Here is a 19,285-nt window from a genome sequence, read left to right as displayed (position 1 = left end):
ATTTAGACTATATTTTGATCATATAATGCTTATTTTAGCCTCTGAATCAAGCTTTGTTTTGTCCTTTTTTAAGTTCTACCTCCCAGTTTCTTAATGGGTTTGATTTAGATTTTGGACAACAATATGTTTATTTTGAAAATGCAGCCATGATTGATCTAGACTGGATATTTCTCAGTTAAATTTTCTTTGCTACTGCCTTTGGGTAATATCTTATCAAGATTATAATTTCAGTTCTTTATTCAATATCTTTTATTCACTTTATGTGTTGCATAAACACATGATAGTACTTTCTTACACTTTTTTTTTTTTTTTTTACTGGTTTTATTTTTATTCCTTTTGGTATCTTTTTTCTGAAGTACCCTGTGGGAACTTGGGGCAGAAAGCAGACCAAATAAAATTAGTACAATAAAAAGAAACTAAAGAAAGTTGATCCCTTTAACCAAGAAAACAAAGGGAAAATTAGGAGATTGGTTGACAGTGTCTAACATGGAATGTATTTTGGTTGAAGGCTGGTTGAGCATTTTAAGACTTGAGATTACGTCTCAGTATTACTCAATATTATCTTTGGCTTTCAAGTCAATCCTGATAGTGGTTATTTATCACATTTGTAAACAACATTTTATATAAAGGCATATTATAAAGAAAGAACGTAAGACTTTTTGTATCATGTGTTAACTGTCTGTTGAAGTAAGATGAATGAATTTAGCTTGAAATTCTAATATTAACCTCCTATACTACCAATCCATCTACTATATTACCCTTAGGTGGGTCAGTCTCCCACCCCCGTGAACTCTCTTTGCTTTCCTGCTAAAGCTCTCTCATCCCTGGCTCTCTGTTGCTCATAGATAAAGGTCAGTCTTTTTGGCACAGTGAGTATCTTCTTGATCGAGCTGCTACTTTTGTTCTGTGTTGCTCTTCTGCTCTTCCTTCTGGGTTGTTTTCTACACCTCTCTTGCTTACTCATGAGAATATTCCCCTTCCCTCTGTTTCACGCTCCAGAAATATTGAACATCCTGTATTTCTCAAAACAATCTGTGCAGTTTTACTCCTTTCTGTAGTTATTTATGTTGCTTCTATTCTGAAAACTTTCCTGATCTTTGCCTTTTAGCCTCAGTGAAGGCATCCCTTCTAGGCACCCTGCTGGTCCACTGTCAGGTTCTCTGGTTTGGCCTCCTGCATCGACCTCTGTCACAGCACTTCCCAAAGTCTTATATAATATTTTTGCTTCTTTTTTCCATGTGAAATTGTAAGCTACTGTAGCCAGGTTTTAAAATTCATTCTTTGATGTTCCTCCAAGATCCAGCATTCAATAGATAACAGAAGAACTTGAACTAAAGAAATGCTTTATTGTATTTATTTGAAACCCACTTTTCTTTATAGAATTTTTATCTTCATACATTTCAGAACTTTGATTAATTGCATTGAAGGAAAGCCCCTTAAATAAATGGTAAAGGCTTTTGAAAGAATAGCAATACTTTAAAAAGTTATTTTGTTTCTCTGACTACCACCAATCACAGTAGCGTGCGTATAGGTGTTTATCCCTGCAGGCAGATAGCTGTTGAACCCATAAAGTTATATATGAATAATAAAGTTCAAAATTATATTGGTTAGCACATACGAATTCAGGATATACAGCTCAAAATTGTTTAATTTGATGAAATCTATTGACAAAGTCAGCTAGTTGCTGCTCTCACATGGACTCCTATGATAAATTAAATGATGCCCCAGCAAACTGAAGAGTGTTACGCTTTTCAAAAGGCCCAGAGAGAATATTTGGAGAGTCTGGGTCCATCTTCATGTATCCTAGAAAATTGTAGAGTGGAATGGCTCCCAATGTGACTGATGAAGGTATACTTCCTAATTTTATCTTCTGTTATAGAGATAGAGATTTAAGGAAATAATAGAAAATCATGGCTTAAAAATTTTCAAAACCGGAGGGCAGTATTCCATTTAAGTCAGAAGAATTAGCTCCTCAAAATAGAAATGTTGAAAGAAAAGGATGTCAATGTTTAAAAAAGTAGTTGAGAAATGACAGCAGTTTCTTTTACTTTTGATACTCAACAAAAATAAAATTATTTTGTCCTTACGTTTTATTTCCCTACCATACACGGAATACTTCTTTGTGCATGAAATGTTTTGTATATCAGAAATAAATGTAAAGCTTTATGCACAACAGAGCAATTTACAACTTTTCTTATTTTGATTTTTACTTCTTAGTATATTCAACTAGCAGTTTGAAATCTTATAAACCTCTCCCCACTCTCTTGTTTGTTTAACCTTGGATTGTATCTATCGTAGGAATGAAAATAAGTTTGATATTTTCATTGGAACATTTGAAAGACTTTTAATTGTTTGAAATGAACCATAATTCAGTCTGGAACTTCTCTTCAGATATATGTTGCCCACATACCTATCCTATAGTCAAATAGGTATGGGAGAAGATATTTCAAGGATTATGGTTATAAATTATATGTCTCACTGGTATATCAGATAATCACAGTATTGTAAAACTGAAAGGATAGGGCTGTGTATGTGTTTGTTTTTTGTTTTTTTGGTCATGGACACCAAAATGTACTTAGTTCCCATCAGCCAGTAATGAGAGAAACCCAAGCTTGCCTCAGTATTAAAAGATTATGGCAAAACAAGGGTGCCTGGGTGGCTCAGTTGGTTAAGCATCTGCCTTCAGCTCAGGTCATGATCCCAGGGTCCTGGGATTGAGTCCTGCATCTGGCTCCCTGCCCTGCAGGGAGTCGGCTTCTCCCTTTGCCCCTCCCCCCCATTCTCTCATGCATGCTTGCTCTCAAGCAAATACATAAAAATCTTTAAAAAAAAATAAAGATTGTGGCAAAACAAGCCAATAGAAGCAAAAAATATCCGCACCCCATTAAAGATATTGAACAATTTTGTGGTTGGAGTGAGGTGTAAAAGATTTTGCCAGTATATTAGTGTCTTATTTTATTATTATTAGCAGGTTTTTCTATAGATATGTATAGCATAGAATTCATAGTTTTCCAGTCAGTTTTATTATAGCTATACATGGCATGGAATTCATAGAACATGAGAGCAGAAGAATAAATTCATCGTGGGAGTTGAACCTTATTCTCCTTTATCTATTTCATTTTATAGATTTGGGTGAATGTGGTACAAAGAAGCAGTGTAACTTGTCAAACATCAGCTTTTAAAGTGTCTAGTTAAGATTTTGATTAAAAAGAAAAAAAGAAATGTGCAATCGTAAGGCCAGTATTTTATCACTGTGGCTCTTCCAGTCTGCTTGTAATTGCTCTATTTTATTCTGTATATTATATCTAAAGCCTAAGTTGTCATATCTCTGTATTTTGTATTATATTAGACTCCTTTGCATTGTTGTATAACTTCTGAAAGTTTAAGCTAATAATTATTGGTGGGATATAGTACTATTCCATATGGAAATATATATATATATATATCCATAGCTTTTATATGTGTGTGGGGGCATTTTATAATTATTATTATTTTTAAAGATCTTATTTATTTGAGAGACAGATAGGGCATGAACAGGGTGAAGGGGCAGAGGGAGAGGGAGAAGCAGACTCCTCACTGTGCAGAGAGCCCAACTTGGGGTTCAATCCCAGGACCCTGGGACCTGACCTGGGCTGAAGGCAGATGCTTAACCAACTGAGCCACCTGGGTGCCCCATATTTTAAATGATAGATATCCTTTCTAGCTTTCCTGATTTTCCCCATTGTCTGTACCACCAGATTTAAGCCCCATAATTACTCTCCTTTTCAGTACAACATAGCGGATGATCCTGAAAGAAAAGACAGAAACTTCAAAAACTAATTTTTATACTTTGATTATATCTGAAGGATTCTATTTTTTTTTTTTTCTGAATCTGAAGGATTCTAATAGGAAATATATGGTTATATTTTTTTTAACTTTGTTTTTAAGTTATTTATTCTAAATTACAGTTGGGAAAGTCTTGATTAAAACAAAATAACTTGGGATGGCTGGGTGGCTAAGTCGGTTAAGTGTCTGATTCTTGATTTTGGCTCAGTTTTTGATCTCCAGATCCTGAGATCCAGTCCCACTTAAGACTTCAGATTCTCACTCTCCCTGTCCCTTTATCCCTCTCCCTCCCTAACAAACAAACAAAACAAATAAACAAACTCCAAAAGAACCAGATGTGATTTTCTACATTATATTGACTTTTATCTAGAGCTCTTTAAAAAATATAAACAGAGACACCTGAGTGGCTCAGTGATTGAGTGTCTGCCTTTGGCTCAGGTCGTGATCCCGGGTTCCTGGGATCCAGTCTCACATCGAGCTCCCTGCAAGGAGCCTGCCTCTCTCTCTGCCTATATCTCTGCCTCTCTGTGTCTCTCATGAATAAATAAATAAAATATTTTTTAAAATAAATAAAAACCATAAACTATAAAGGGCAGAGTGGGGCAAGCAAGCTGTTTTGTTTGCACCATCTTTCAGTAATATTTTACTCCTCTATTCCTGTCCTCTGCACTTCCAAAGAAATCAGGGCTTATTGCATCCTTCCAGTCTTATTCATATTAAGGTCTCTGGAAAAAATCACTTTATACTTAACATTGTAAGAGCTCTTGAGCAAATAGTTGAAGGTTGTTCCAATCCTCAGTATATGATTTCTCTTTTCACTTCCTTCATAGCAAAAAGAAGTGACCATCTCTACCCACCTCCCCAATCTGAAAAAAGTCTGATTACCCTTTGATGAACATTTCCCAGTAGATGCTTTGTATTTCAAATATATATTACGTGTCTTTTCAAACTCTTGCCTGCTATAAGAGATTTATGACTTTTAAATCTTTTCTAAAATGAAAAAATGATATTTAAATTTTTACTTCTAATTACTAGTGAACTTGAATCTGAAGGAATTATTCATTATTAACATCTTATTCTTTATCATTGCTCTATTTATATACTTATTTTTTTTCAGAGGCTGTATTTCTCTTATTGGTTTAGAAGAGTTCTTTTAAAAAAAGAGAATCTTGATTCCTTAAAGTTCTATTAGTCATAACTGTTTTCATAAGCTTTTGTTACTTTTTGATTTTCTTTTATATGTTTTGAAATCTCTTTATTAAATCTAATCAATATTTTCTCCATCTTTTTTGAAACTTAAAAAAGTCTTTCCAAAATAGGAAAAATATTTTTCTAGATTTTATGGTCTAATTTATTTAACTGTTAATGCTATTATTCACAAGGAATTTAATAAATGAGTATTTCAGATTTTTGGTTGAATCATTATTCCCCTTTCCTACTTTTTTTTTTTTTAAGATTTTATTTATTTATTCATGAGAGACACAGAAGGAGAAAGAGGCAGAGGCAGGCTCCATGCAGGGAGACACAGGCAGAGGGAGAAGAGATACAGGCAGAGGGAGAAGCAGGCTCCATGCAGGGAACCTAACGCGGGACTCGATCCTGGGTCTCCAGGATCACACCCTGGGCCGAAGGTGGCACTAAACCCCTGGGCCACTGGGGCTGCCCCCTTTCCCACTTTTTATGAAGTCACCTTAATCTTGTGTTTTTGTGGTACAAATTTAAATCTTTATATTACCTCTTAATTTATATTGCATTTGAAATTTTATCTCCATGGAACAAAAGTTCATGTTTTTTAAAAACATTTTCTTTGAGTATAGTTGACATTATTTAATATTTAATATTTAAATATTTAACATTTAAATTTAATATTGTTACATTAGTTTCAGGTGTATAGAGTGATTCAGATTCTCTATGCTTTATGCTATACTCATCAGAAATGTAGCTACCATATGTCACCATACAACACTATTACAGTATCATTGACTGTGTTCCCTATGCTGTGCCTTTTATCTTTTATTCCCGTGATTTATTCACTCCATAACAGGAAGCCTATATCTATACTCCACTCTCCTTCATCCATTTTGCCCGTCCCTCAATCCCCTTCCCTCTAGTAGCCACCAGTTTGTCCTCTGTATTTATAGGTCTGATTCTGCTTTTTGTTTTATTCATTTTGTTTTTTAAATTCCACATATGAATGAAATCATACGTTTTTGTCTTTCTCAGTCTGAGGAAGTATTCTAAATATTCAATTAGCATAATATGCTAAGTACTCACTTAGTATTATACTCTATAGATCCATCCGTATTATTGCAAATGATAAGATTTCATTCTTTTTATGGCTAATATTCCATTGTATGTATATACATGTACATATGTATATACATACATACGTACACACACACACACCACCTCTTCTTTACCCATTCATATATTGATGAACATTCAGCAGCTTTCATAATTTAGCTATTTTAAATAATGCTGCAATAAACATAGGGGTGCATATATCTTTCCAAATTACTGTTTTTGCATTCTTTGGGTAAATTTTCAATAATGGAATTACTGGATCATATAGTAATTCTGTTTTTAATTTTTTGAGTAACTCTCATACTTCCATAGTGCCTCCACCAGTTTTCATTCCCACCAACAATACACATGGGTTCCTTTTTCTCTACATTCTTGCCAACACTGGTTATTTCTTGTCTTTCTGATTTTAGCCATTCTGACAGATGTAAAGTTGTGTCTCATTGTGGTTTTGATTTACATTTCCCTGATGAGTGATGTTGAGCATGTCTCCACATGTCTGTTGGTCATCTGTATGTCTTCTTTGGAGAAATATCTGTTCTTCTGCCCATTTTTAATTGGATTATATATATATATATTTTGGTGTTGAGTTCTTTATATATTTTGGGTACTAACCCTTTATATCCTATTTTAAATAATGCTGCAGTAAATATATGGAAATATATATCTTTTCAAATTAGTGTTTTTGTTTTCTTTGGGTAAATACCTAGTATTGGAATTACTGGATCATAGGTATGTCTATTTTAAATTTTTTGAAGAGCCTTCATACTGTCTTCCACAGTGGCTGCACCAATTTACATGCCCGCCAAAACTGCATGAGGATTCCTTTTGTTAAATGTGATTTAAGCATTGGAACATGTTAGAATATTGTAGATTTAACTCCCTGCAATTATTGTAGACAAGAGGCTTTAAGTGTATTTCTTATATTAAAAAAGACCTAATAATAATATGATTCTGTGTGAGTGAGAAATTGCGCATTAATAATAGTTACCATTTACCAAGGGTTTCTAGATATATATCTGGCATTCTACCAAGAAATTTAACTAAAACAATTTCATTTAATCCTTTTAACATACCTTTGGATGACTTATTTTGATTACTTCTTTAGCATAAAGAAACTGAGACCCCAAAATGTAATGTAGCTTGATAAACCTCACCTAGCTAATAAGTGATAGGGTCATGATAAACTCAGCTCTGGCCAGAATTTATCTTTTAAGAAAGCATTATCAAATAGAGAAATTATGCTTCTTTGCCATGAGTGGTAATATAGGTGAGTCTGTAAGGGTCAGGTACCAAGAACCTTCCCACCTTGTATCCATTTGTGGAAAAATGAGCCCAGGAACAGTGATTTTCAAAGTATAGAGACAAGTCAATAAAAGCAGTGATATAAAAACCTTTTATTATTTGGGATTAGCATTGAAGATACCAAAATCATAGAATGGACAGAAATAATCTTATATTTTCAACTCAGTTCAGAAGCAGCTAAAAAAGCCTTTTGACTTCTTCACATTCTAGTACTCCAATTGGTTTTATCATTTTCTTCCATTGCAAGCCAGTTTATACTTCAACTCTCTGCCCTATGCATAAGACGTAGCATCATTCCCTCCCTCACATACCTGGTTTTGACCTTAGCAGGCAAATTGACAAGGAGCTGTCGATTCAGCAGAAAGTGACTGTTCCATTGAGGTCTTGTTTCTTAAACTGTAAGTTTCACTTGATGAGAGAAATGAGTCTTCCTACCCGGCATCTTTTGCTATCATCTCTATTTCAAGTTACTCTGGTAAGAGACTTATAGCTGTTGCTTGGTAAATACCAAAAACTTTGGTATTTAAAGCAGGAAAGCAAATTCTAGATATTTTGACATCATTAGAACTTAATACTTGTACACTAAATTGTTACCTGGAATGATATAAAAAAGGATAGCTTAATTTGCTATGGATGGACAGACATCATAAAATCGGTTCGTGTTTGTATATGTATGTGTCTGTCAATCCATATATAATAGTTTATTTTTTTCCATATATAATAGTTTATACAAAGACATCATTTACAATGTGAATTATTTGTTATACATTTGGCCACTGTGAAGTAACTTGTTTTGTTTTCCTCTTTAAGTCAAGGCAAACCATTTGCCTAAAGATAATATAGCATTTTTTTTCTCACCTTGGGTCACCCTGCCCTTTGTTGGTACATTGGTATGTCTGTGGTTAAGATTTACACTAAAGTTCATTGGGGTTTTGTTTTATAGCCCTGTCTGGGAACACTCAAAAGTAAACTAACTTTTTAGTTAATAAGCAGATTGTTATTGTATTATTGCTTGGAAAATTATTATTATTTTTTTTGCTTGGAAAATTATGCATGAGTTAGTATCTGTGTTAATGAATTGTCTTAAAAATTTTAAATTGGTCATTCATAGCATCCCTCCTTTTTTCAGTCTTTTGTTTTCTGCTTTACTATAAAGATGATTAGAACTGCACATTCTAGCTGGGACATAATTCCATATATAATTTCATACATTTTAAGTCACCAGGTAAATATTTACTCTTCTTTTATGTAAAATTGACTTCACTGACAGTCACTCTTTTTCATTTCTTTCTATACTAATTTCAACTTCATCAGTAAATTAATATACATTATTCACAGTGGTAGTTTAACTTACTAACCTTGAAATTTATTTGTGTTTATTGTCAGAGGCCTGTTGGCAAATCAAACTTGACAATAATAGAGAAGGAAAGCATGGTGACCTAGGACATACTGTTCTACTGAAGTGATCTATAGTTCTTTGAATGTGTCGATTTTTTTGTTTATTTGTTTTAAATTAGCCAACATACAATGCATATAGCCTTGGGTTACTTATTAATACTCTACATGTAATCTTGTAAAATTATTATTGGTACAAATAGACAATTATTTAGAATGATTTTTTTTCTTGTGCTGTTATAGTCTAAAGCAGACTGGTACAGTTCCCAAAGCACAATGTGAGCTTAAAATATGTCTGCTGAAACTATGTGTTCTGAAATAAGGAAGCTGTATTGTCATTTTGAAGCTGTTCTTACACTGCATGGTTCCCCTAATAGAAAAGAAATGTGATATTTATATTAACCTGATTCCAGTTTCTTAATAGTCTGAACTGCATATGATTTGCCCAGAGGTTGAGAATTGATTTTTAAAATTTTGGTTAGATTTTAATGAGATGTTTTCGGTGATAAATATGTTTTATTAACTATATATTATCAGTGTTATGTATTAATGGTTTTAAAGACAGAGGACATATTTCAGATCAAACATTGGTTCACAGACCCGTAAGGCACGCAGAACACATATATGGCCAATTGTCCTTTGTGCTTTATCTCATACTTACTGTAAGGTTTCTCATTTCTACATGTAGGGCAGTTCAAAAAATAGGCTGACCTGGGATGACCTGGTGGCCAGCACAGAATTACCATCCAGCCAGGATTCAAGCAGACTCTCAGTCCTCTCTTTATTTTCCTCCTTGTCCACCCCCTTCCACTTCACTCCTTATTACCATCTTCCTGCTCCTGCTCTCTCATCTTCTGCCTCCCCTTCCTGCATTTCCTGGTTATTTTTTTTTATCATGTTCATAAATGTCTGTTGCATCTCAACCAGTTATCTATCATACCAAGTTATTCCTGATATTTTTAACTTCAATATTTTCTTTATATGTGGTCTTCCATCTATTACTTAATTATGTCAGGAAAGTCTTTTGTGCGACTTGAAGAAAAGCTTTCCGATTTTAACAAATATTAATTACTGGGAAGTAAGAGAAACTTGTATCATAAAGTGCAGTTACTATGTTTTAAAATTTCTGTGAAGTCATTTTTTTCTCTCATAATTAATGATAACTTGGTCAGCATTGTATGTTGGATATTTGTAATATGATAACAATCATTTTTAACCTTTATAATAACTCTGTGAGATGGTTTTTTATCATCCCTACTTTAAAGAGGAGGAAATGGAAATTTAGGGAGGTTAAATAATCATGCCTAAGATCACACAGTTTGAAAAGTAGATGTGTGATTGAAACCAGCTCTTTCTGAGCCTAAAAATTTTATAGCATAGTGTATGACTTTCTTTTAAAATAAGTACTTTCAGTTTTCTACTCCTACAAATTTCTGAAAGTTTGAGAAGTAGCACACCAGTGATAGCTGCTCCCCAATGTAACAGCAGCCCAGACCACAGAGCACAGCAATGCCATTCCCTATGAAGAAGACAAGGCTCTGTTAATATTTACAAACCAAAGAGTAAATCTTAATTTTAGTTTATCATTCTTATCTCATTTAGTTTTTTACTTTCATAACTTTATCAAAATTTCTTTATGTGAAGACATAACAAAACAAATACATAGAAAAGTATCTTCTTCCAAATAAGTCCAGGTGATACTCTGAAGTGTTTCTGAGGCAGGTTAAGTCTTCATCTGTAATCTATACACTCTTTGATTTCAGTTAGACTGTAACAGACTTTGTCATTAGTTATAAATCACACTGGGATGGCATGAAGTTTTAGATCACACTCATAAAAACAGTTTTCATATTGTTTGGAGATGAGTTGCTTGTAGATTAACTTCTTACCTTTGTCTTGCTCTGCTTTTCAGGAACTTTATTAGATACTATGTGAAGAAGGAAAATGGCATTTAAACAAATTTCATTTAATCTACTTAAAGATCTTGTTTTTTTAAAGGAAATATGGAATACATGAAAACTATGGATAAAATTGATGTTTAGAATTATCTGTTGATTTTTTTCCCTAACAATCCTAGCCCCATATTTGTAAGATAATTTAAAGTTATTATAGATTTTAACTGTTGTTTGTAAAATATTATACATTTTAAAAACATTTCTACACTCAGTGTTTCTTTTAACCCTTTGCTCTGAAGCAAGGATATGCATTTTATGAATGGAGAGATTAATAAGAGAGGGTGGGATGAAGATCCCAGACTGAAAAGCCAAATATTTTGACCAGATCAGAGTAATTTTTAAACTTGATTAGTTTATAACATATGAAAATGTAAAGAAATAAATATATAATAATGTGATAACTCATCCAAGATACTAGCAGAAATAATGAATAGCAGGTGCAAGTCATTTAAGGAAAAAAAATATGAGAGTGTTACTATTGAGAAAATGTTATGAGTTTAATTTAGTTGTTTCTGAGACTGAGAAAAGAATTTAATATGATTTTAGTGGCAGAACACCTGTAGTGAGCTTGTGGAATTAGGTGGGAGTCTAGTTGAGAACCACTGAATTATCACAAAAAAATTCTTAATCAGTATATAGGGTAATAGTAATATTTTCCTAAAGGTTTTCATAAGCTGTGTTGGTATGTCAATAAAGAGTTTATAAGGAACACAGGCCAGTTTAAATAAACTACTGAATGTTGTCTCACACTATATGGGGTAAAGTGATGACAGCATGACTATGGAGAGTTATGTAAACTATGAAACAGTCATAAAAATTTGAATGGAGTGAATTTATCAAATTGGTTTTCTTTTCCCTGAGCTCTCGTTCTTTTATTTCTTCTCTTTCTCATCTGTAATGATATACTGTAGGCTTCGGCTTCTTAATATATCCATCCATTGCAAACTCCACCAGCCTATGGGTCCTTTCTCCTTTTGAGTCCCAGTGAGCTGTGAATTCACACTGCCAACATAATTTGTGATAAGCTATCCATATGGAAAATTAAAAAGATCCCTAGTCCCCTCATACTAAAAACAAACAAATTCCATGTGGAAGAAAGACTCAACTATGAAAAATAATACTTTAAAATACTTAGAAAATAATATATTTATTATTTTAGGATAAGACAGTTCTTTCTTCAACTAGGTATAAACAGAGAAAACCATTAAAAAAGATTAATAAATTCAACAACATTAAAACGAAAAAAGTTGTGTTAATCCAAGGATACTATAAAGGTGAGAAAGGCTGAAAATTGGTTTAGTGTATAGAACATATTAAAGATCCTATGAATCAAGAAGAGAAGTAAACTCAGCCAGTATAAACATGAGCAGGAATTAAAAGGAAAATCCAAATAGTCAATAAATGTGAAAACTTGTTGAGCCTCATTAATAATATGAGAAATGTAAATTAAAACTAGAGTAATACACTGTTGTATACCCACCGTGTTGTTAAAAATATGTCTGAAATATACCAAATGTTGGTGTGGATATGAAGCAGCAGGAATTCTCATACACAGTTAATGGGAATGTAAATTGCTACAATAAATTGGTAAGTTGGAATTGAACCAAGAATACTCTTGCTCAACCGTTCCAGCCCTAGAAGCATATCCTATAGAAAGTCTTGCTTGTATGCCTCAGCAAATAGGTACAAGATTTTGTATTGTAGCCTTATATGTAATAGCAATACAAACAAATAGCATTATAGCAAAAACATAGAAACAAAATCTGGAAACAACTGAAAGAATTCAGAATGAGTAATTTAGGAAATAGATGTATACAGTGGAATTACCATAATAATGAAAATGAACGTATCTCAGCTACTTGTATAAATCCCCAAATCATAATGTTGAATGAAGAAAGCAAGTCACAGAAAGCCACAATGAACATGATTCCAATCACACAAACTTTGATTAGGAGCAAAACTAGAATATTTCTGTGGAATCATTATCTAAGTGATCAAACTATAAGGAAAACCAAAGAGAAAGATTAAAACAGAATTGAGGGTGTTGATTTGACCTAGTAGGAAGAAGGGAGTTGGGTTCAGGGGGAAGCCTAGGGAGCCTGGTTATATAAGTGAATGATCATTAAAAATATTAAAAGTATCATTATTGACAATTATATATATTATTATTTTTCATTTCATGTGCTATACCTTCTATCCCTGTGACTTATTCATTCCTTAAGTGGGAGCCTGTATTTCCCACTCCCCTTCAGCTATTTGTCCCTTTCCTTCCCTTCCCTCTGGCAACTGTCAGTTCTCTGTATTTATAGATCAATTTCTGTTTGTTTAGATCACACATTTAAGTGAAATCATATTGTATTTGTCTTTCTATGACTTATTTTACTCAATTAAAATAGTACCTCTAATTTCACACATACTGTCACAAATGGCAAATTCTTTTTCTTGTTTATGGCTGAATAATATTCCATCGCATATATAAGCCACATTTTCTTTATCCATTCACCTATCTATGGATATTTGGGTTGTTTTCATATCTTGGTTATCGTAAACAATACTGTAATAAACATAGGAATGCATGTATATTTTTGAATTAGTGTTTTCATTTTCTTTGGTTTAAGTACCCAGTAGTGGAATTACTGGATTCTGTGGTAGTTTGGTCTTTCATTTTTTGAGGAAACTCCATACCTTCTTCTACAGAGGCTGCACCAGTTTGCATTCCCACCAACAGTGCACATGGGTTCCTTTTTCTCTTGCCAGCACTGGTTATTTCTTGTTTTTCTGACTTTGGCTATCCTCACAGGTAGAAGGCAATGCCTCATTGTGGTTTTGATTTGAATTTCTCTGATGATGAGTGATGTTGAGCAACTCTTCATGTGTGTTTTAGCCATCTGCACATCTTCTTTGGAAAAAATGTTGATTCAGGTCCTCTGCCCATTTTTTAATCTGATTGTTTGGGGTATGTGTGTCTATATGTATGTATATTAGCATTAAGTTGTTCAAGTTCTGTTTTTTTTTTTTTTTACAAGTTCTTTATATGTTTTGAATATTAACCCATTATCAGGTATATTGTTTGCAAATATCTTCTCCCATTCAGTAGGTTGCCTTCTTGTTTTGTTTGTTTCTTTCACTGAGCAAAAGCTTTTTATTTTGGAATAGTCCCAGTGGTTTATTTTTGCTTTTGTCTACCTTGCCTGAGGAGACATATCACTGACAGGACTTTGAATCCCCCTCTCAGGTTTCTTTTTTCCTATAAGTATTACTGGAATTCCTCAGGGGTTCCCACATTTGTTTACACACAGAACAGGCTGCCTCTAAGTCAACACTCTGGCGTTCTCCATGGCTGCCTTTTCTAAATCAAGGCTCCAGTACCACCACCATATTCACAGTCCTCCCGCTGCCTGCTGACGTAGGCTCCCTCAGTTGGGAGGTGATGCTACTATGTATCATTGTGTTCTAGATATTTTTGCCACCACTGTTGATAAAGGAGATCCATCCCCAGCTACTGGTATGTTTTCCTCTCCAGACTGATTGCTTGTTTTAGACACACCAATCCACTTTAATGCTTGCACCGTCACTGTGTACTACACTCTTCTGCAAATTGAGAAGAGGAATAGCTGCTTTCCTGTTCTTAATTATTAATTGCTCTTGTTCTGAGGACCTACAGCATTTTCACATAGGCCCTAAGCTGTTACAGGTCTTAAGGAATCATGTTTTCTGGTTTACTTCTATTCTTGTGGTATACACATGCCACTGGGGTAGATGGATTACTGAGGGTTGCATTCACAGGGATCAAGTTATAACCAGAAGCATTATTCTCCTCTGAATCTTTGGTCTTATTGCCAAGTCTAACTCCCTACCTCATTCTTTCCCTACCAACACATTCTCAGAGGTCCCAAAAATTTCCTTTAAGAATTCTGCAGTTCTGTTGTAGCTTCAGCCCTGAGAGCAGTTGATCAATCAATCAGTTATTCTCCATCTCTTCCTCTCCCCACTCTCCTTCTCTCTCTCATACACAGATACACTACAGCTCTAGATTCTCAGACATTCAGATAGGCTTACATATAACAGGACTCTTACTGTGGATTAGGTTTGCATTATTTCTGAGGTGGTTCTTGAAGCCCCAGACAAATCTGTGGTTTACTCTATAGCTGGAGAGAATTGGTGGCCCTAACATATGTATAGCCACTTGTGTCAGCATCCAAATTCTGGATCTTAATAAGAACTATAAGAAAGAAGCAGCAAGGAAAAGTATACTGTATACATTATTGCATTTAAATTTCATTAAAATGAATGAGGTAGTTTTTATCTCCATTGTATGGATGATTAAATGGTGACCTTGATTATATAAATAACCAAAATACAAGTAGATGATGAAAAGTGGAGTTCTGTTGCAAAATAGGGTCACCTAACTTGAAAGCCTATGCTCTTAATCACTAAATTAGATGCAGTGTTTCTTAACACAAATAAACTTCACTACCTTTTTTATAATGTGATTTCAGAAACTTTTAGCAGCTTTTTATTCTGAATATATCACCGAACTGTTTGTTAATTTTTTTTCTGTAAGAATATAATAATTTATTTGAAAATGATGGCTTTGTGATATCATTAATTTTAATGGGAAATGTATAATTTGATGATACTCTGTTGAATTTGGTGATACTATATACTTAAGAATCCATCCTCTAAAAATTGGATATCCTGTCTACTAAACTGGAATCCTTAGAGGCTATAGTTATTTCCCTGACCAGTAAAGTCTCTTTAGTTAGCATTTGATTACTTTGTCATTAAGAAGAGCGTTAAGATTTCATGAAATATTATGATTAAGTGTAATATTTTAATACCTTCTCCCCCTGAATTGTACATGGTAAATGCTTCTGGATAATAACTAGTTTTATTTTTAAGCTTAGATTATTTTGTAGAATAATTTGGGAAAGAATGAGAGTGTTCAAAATTCAACGAGAAGAAACATGAATCTTTATTGTCACATTGTAATAGAAAAATGAAATCACATTACTGTTTATCCACAGTAGAAAAGATAAATAAGTATATACATAAATAGCCGAATAGTTATATAGTTAAATGAATGCATTTAAATAAATTCGAGCTGTGTTTATCAACATGGATTAATCGTTAAAACATTGAACACAGCAAGTAAGTTAGTGATGGATACATGAGTTTATAATATTTATAGATGTGTAGGGGCATCTGGGTGGCTCAGTCAGTTAAGTGTCCAGCTCTTGATTTTGGCTCAAATCATGATCTCAGGATCATGAAATAGAGCCTTGCACTAGGCTTTGTACTCAGTGTGGAGTCTTCTGGAGATTTTCTCTGTCCCTCTCCCCCTACCCTGGTCACGTTCACACTCACACACATACTCTCTCTCTCTCTCTCTCTCTCTCAAATATATAAATAAAATGTTAAAAAGAAAATGTGTAAACATTCTACAAAATGGTATAAGTGATTTATGGGAACACACACATCAAAATATGACTGACAATGATAAAGAGCACAATCAAGGTAGTGATTATCTGTAAAAGGAGGAGGAGGGTGTATGAGATTGGGATTGATGCACAGGAGTTGTATCTGTAATGTATCCTTCCTTAATTGTGATGATATCTTTGTGGTGCTAATTATAAGATCTCTATCCTTTTGGCATTACTAAAAAGCCTGAGCAAAAAAAATTTTGACATTGGGATAGCATGTAAAAATCAATATGCTCCTCAAATATATAACTTCATTTTCTTATTTTGTAAAAAAATAATAATAATAAAAAGCTGAAAGAAGGAAGACAAAAAATTCTTTCTTTTTTAAACATTTTATTTATTTGTTCATGAGAAATATAGAGGGAGAAGCAGAGGCATAGACAGAGGGAGTAGCAGGCTCCCTGCAGGGAGCCTGATGCTGGACTTGATCCCAGGACCCTGGGATCACAACCAGAGCCAAAGGCAGACGCTCAACCACTGAGCCACCCAGGTGCCCCTTCCCTTTCTATTACACTCCATTATGTTGCTGCACACTCACAAATGGCTTCTTAAATGTCATGTTTTCTCAGTTCCCTGAAGCCAACCTCACTGTATTATTAGCTTTTTGGAGAAGGAGAAATTCTACTGTATTTAAAAAAAAATATATATATATATATGCATTACAATGATATTTGTGCACTTTAAGATTCTAGTATGTGTAATGCATTAATGTTACATATGTGTATGAATATAAATTGAGAAAGAATAAATGTTCTTTTCCCAAACTATTGCTGGAGCAGTTGCTACCTACTCAATAAAACTTGAATTTGCAACAAACCTTCATACTTCAGTGGAACCAGGCACATTTTTCTTAGTCTGCATTAAGTTAGGATGGGTTTATAAAAAAGTGACTTGTCAGCCACTGCACTATTTGATTGAAAACTGTCTAGGTTGCTGTATTACCAACATATGTATTTCGTTATGTGTCAGATTTTTCCTCTGTGACCTGATTACTTGAATACCCCCAAACAATCCAGCTTTTGTACGAGAACATAATGTTGTACCTGCAATTTCAGCTGCATTTTCTTTCATTCTAAGGTGAATATTCTTTCACATATTACTATTTATCTTATAATGCATATTCATATGTTTAATGCAGTAGAATCTTTTTTTCTAAAAGAAGGCGTATAGTATATTGAAGTTGACTTCATGGAAATAAAAAAATATGATATTTAAGAAGCATTTGTGGAGTATGTGACAGGTTCAAGCATCAGTTTCAAAATAATCTCATTCTCTACTTTGATAATCTATCTGAGGGAGGCTTAGTAGTTTGCTGAGAGCTGAAGAGGATAGGCTCTGACGTTAGAGAGCCTGAGCTCTGAGCCTGCCTTCACCTCCAAGGAACTATATGAACTTTTAACAAATTTGTTAACCTTCTGGCCTTTAATTTCATCATTTGTAAAATGGGATTTTTCACTTAAGAGGAGTCGCTCTGTCAGTGTGGAGAATGGCTAAACAGGAGCTGGGAAACTAGGGAAACTAGGCACAGCCCTCATGTACTCAGGCAGATGGAGACCTAATAAACTGAAGACAGAGGCAAAGGGCTGGAAGATAGGGAAACAAATTTTAAAACTTAAAAAATGTAAGTCAAACAGTTTGAGAGCCAGAGAGAAGGAATCCTGATGGGTATTTTCATGTCTGGCTTGGCCAATTGGATGGACACTGGTACAGTTGTTAAGATAGAAATATAGGAAGAGCCCACTTTAGAGGAGGGATGGCTACTTTATATTTACATCTCCACGTGTAAGTGTAGCTATATCCGACCGAGAATACTATACTCATTGTCTTTCCTGCTGCTGTTAACTCTGTAGCTGTCGCTCTGTGGCTGTCACTACTGAATACTGTTGACATATGTTCCAGGGGTTGGCTGTTCATTGGTGTGTTTTCTGCTCCTGCTGGATAGATCCTTGCTTTCCTTGAAGTGGTATACTTTCTGTTCCATCCTTCGTATCCAATATATTAGAACCAGTTCTCTCAAATAACTAACTCCATTGTCTAGGACCTGATTATGATTATTTTCCCCTTTCTTTTTACTGTCTTGGTATCCTTTGCTCTCAGAATCATCTCAGTTTATGTATTTAAAAAAAAAATCCAATAATGTGGAATTTCAAAGAGAATGGATTTGGGAGTCTCAGTTTCATGGAAACTATGTGGTCCATATGAAGATCTGTCCTGGGGGCACTTGGGTGGGTCAGTGGTTGAACATCTGCCTTTGGCTCAGAGCATGATCCCGGGGTTTTGGGATCCGAGTCCTACATCAGGCTCTCTGCAGGGAACCTGCTTCTCCCTCAGCCTATGTCTCTGCCTGTCTCTCTGTGTCTCTCATGAATAAATAAATAAAATATTAAAAAAAAGATGTTTGGCTTTTTTCTTAGACCAGCTCTAATCTACAGAGAATTGGAATAATCTTCATTAGGCAACCAAGAGTTCTATAACACTTAATTCAGAGCAATATTATATCCTTATCTTATGTCTTATAGTAAGAAAACCACTCAAATGTTCTTTAATAACTAATGAAGATTTGTTTCAGGTAAGTTTTGGTGTCCACATAGATCAAAGATGTGTTAGGCTTATAACGTACTATGTGATCAAGTACTAGAATCACCCTTATCAAGCATCAGAGTGTACTATATATGTTTAATTTCTCAAATTCTGGATATATGCTTTCCATATTTTAGGAATTACATTTGGATGCAAGTAACAGAAACTAGAAATAATGAAGTTCAGAAATGGGCAGTCTAGGGAGGGTATGGCCATTCCATAGACATCAGGGATCTAGTCTCTTTCTAATTTTCTGCCCCACTAACCTAGCATGTGACTTCATCTTCAAAGACACATTAGTGGCTTTTAGTAGCTATTGTTCTAGCTGTCATGTCCAATTTCGAGGCTGCAGGTGAAAGGTGGAGGTGAGAGACATCATATGAACAAATCTCCTAGTCAGGTCAGGTACTTTCTTGTAAGAAGCAATTCAAGCTGTCTCAT

The 19,285-nt window shown here is 34.2% G+C and overlaps 1 long non-coding RNA gene across 2 annotated transcripts in view; it reads right to left on the bottom strand.

Annotated features, from left to right (window-relative positions):
* LOC111093606 overlaps positions 1 to 19,285 on the bottom strand; it is a 46,554-nt gene that overhangs the window by 15,306 nt on the left and 11,963 nt on the right. Inside the window, exon 3 of one of the 2 annotated variants that reach the window (XR_005382842.1) lies at positions 10,547 to 10,753. The exons of the other annotated variant lie outside the window; for it this stretch is intronic. This is a non-coding gene — a long non-coding RNA (uncharacterized LOC111093606). Of the gene's footprint in view, positions 1 to 10,546; positions 10,754 to 19,285 lie in introns of those variants that run through there. 2 annotated transcript variants of the gene reach the window in all.

Source organism: Canis lupus, chromosome 32 (genome assembly GCF_011100685.1).
Source record: "Canis lupus familiaris isolate Mischka breed German Shepherd chromosome 32, alternate assembly UU_Cfam_GSD_1.0, whole genome shotgun sequence".
NCBI lineage: Eukaryota > Metazoa > Chordata > Mammalia > Carnivora > Canidae > Canis > Canis lupus.
The sequence above is the reverse complement of the archived record's forward strand: the minus strand, read 5'-3'. Positions and strand labels throughout refer to the sequence as shown.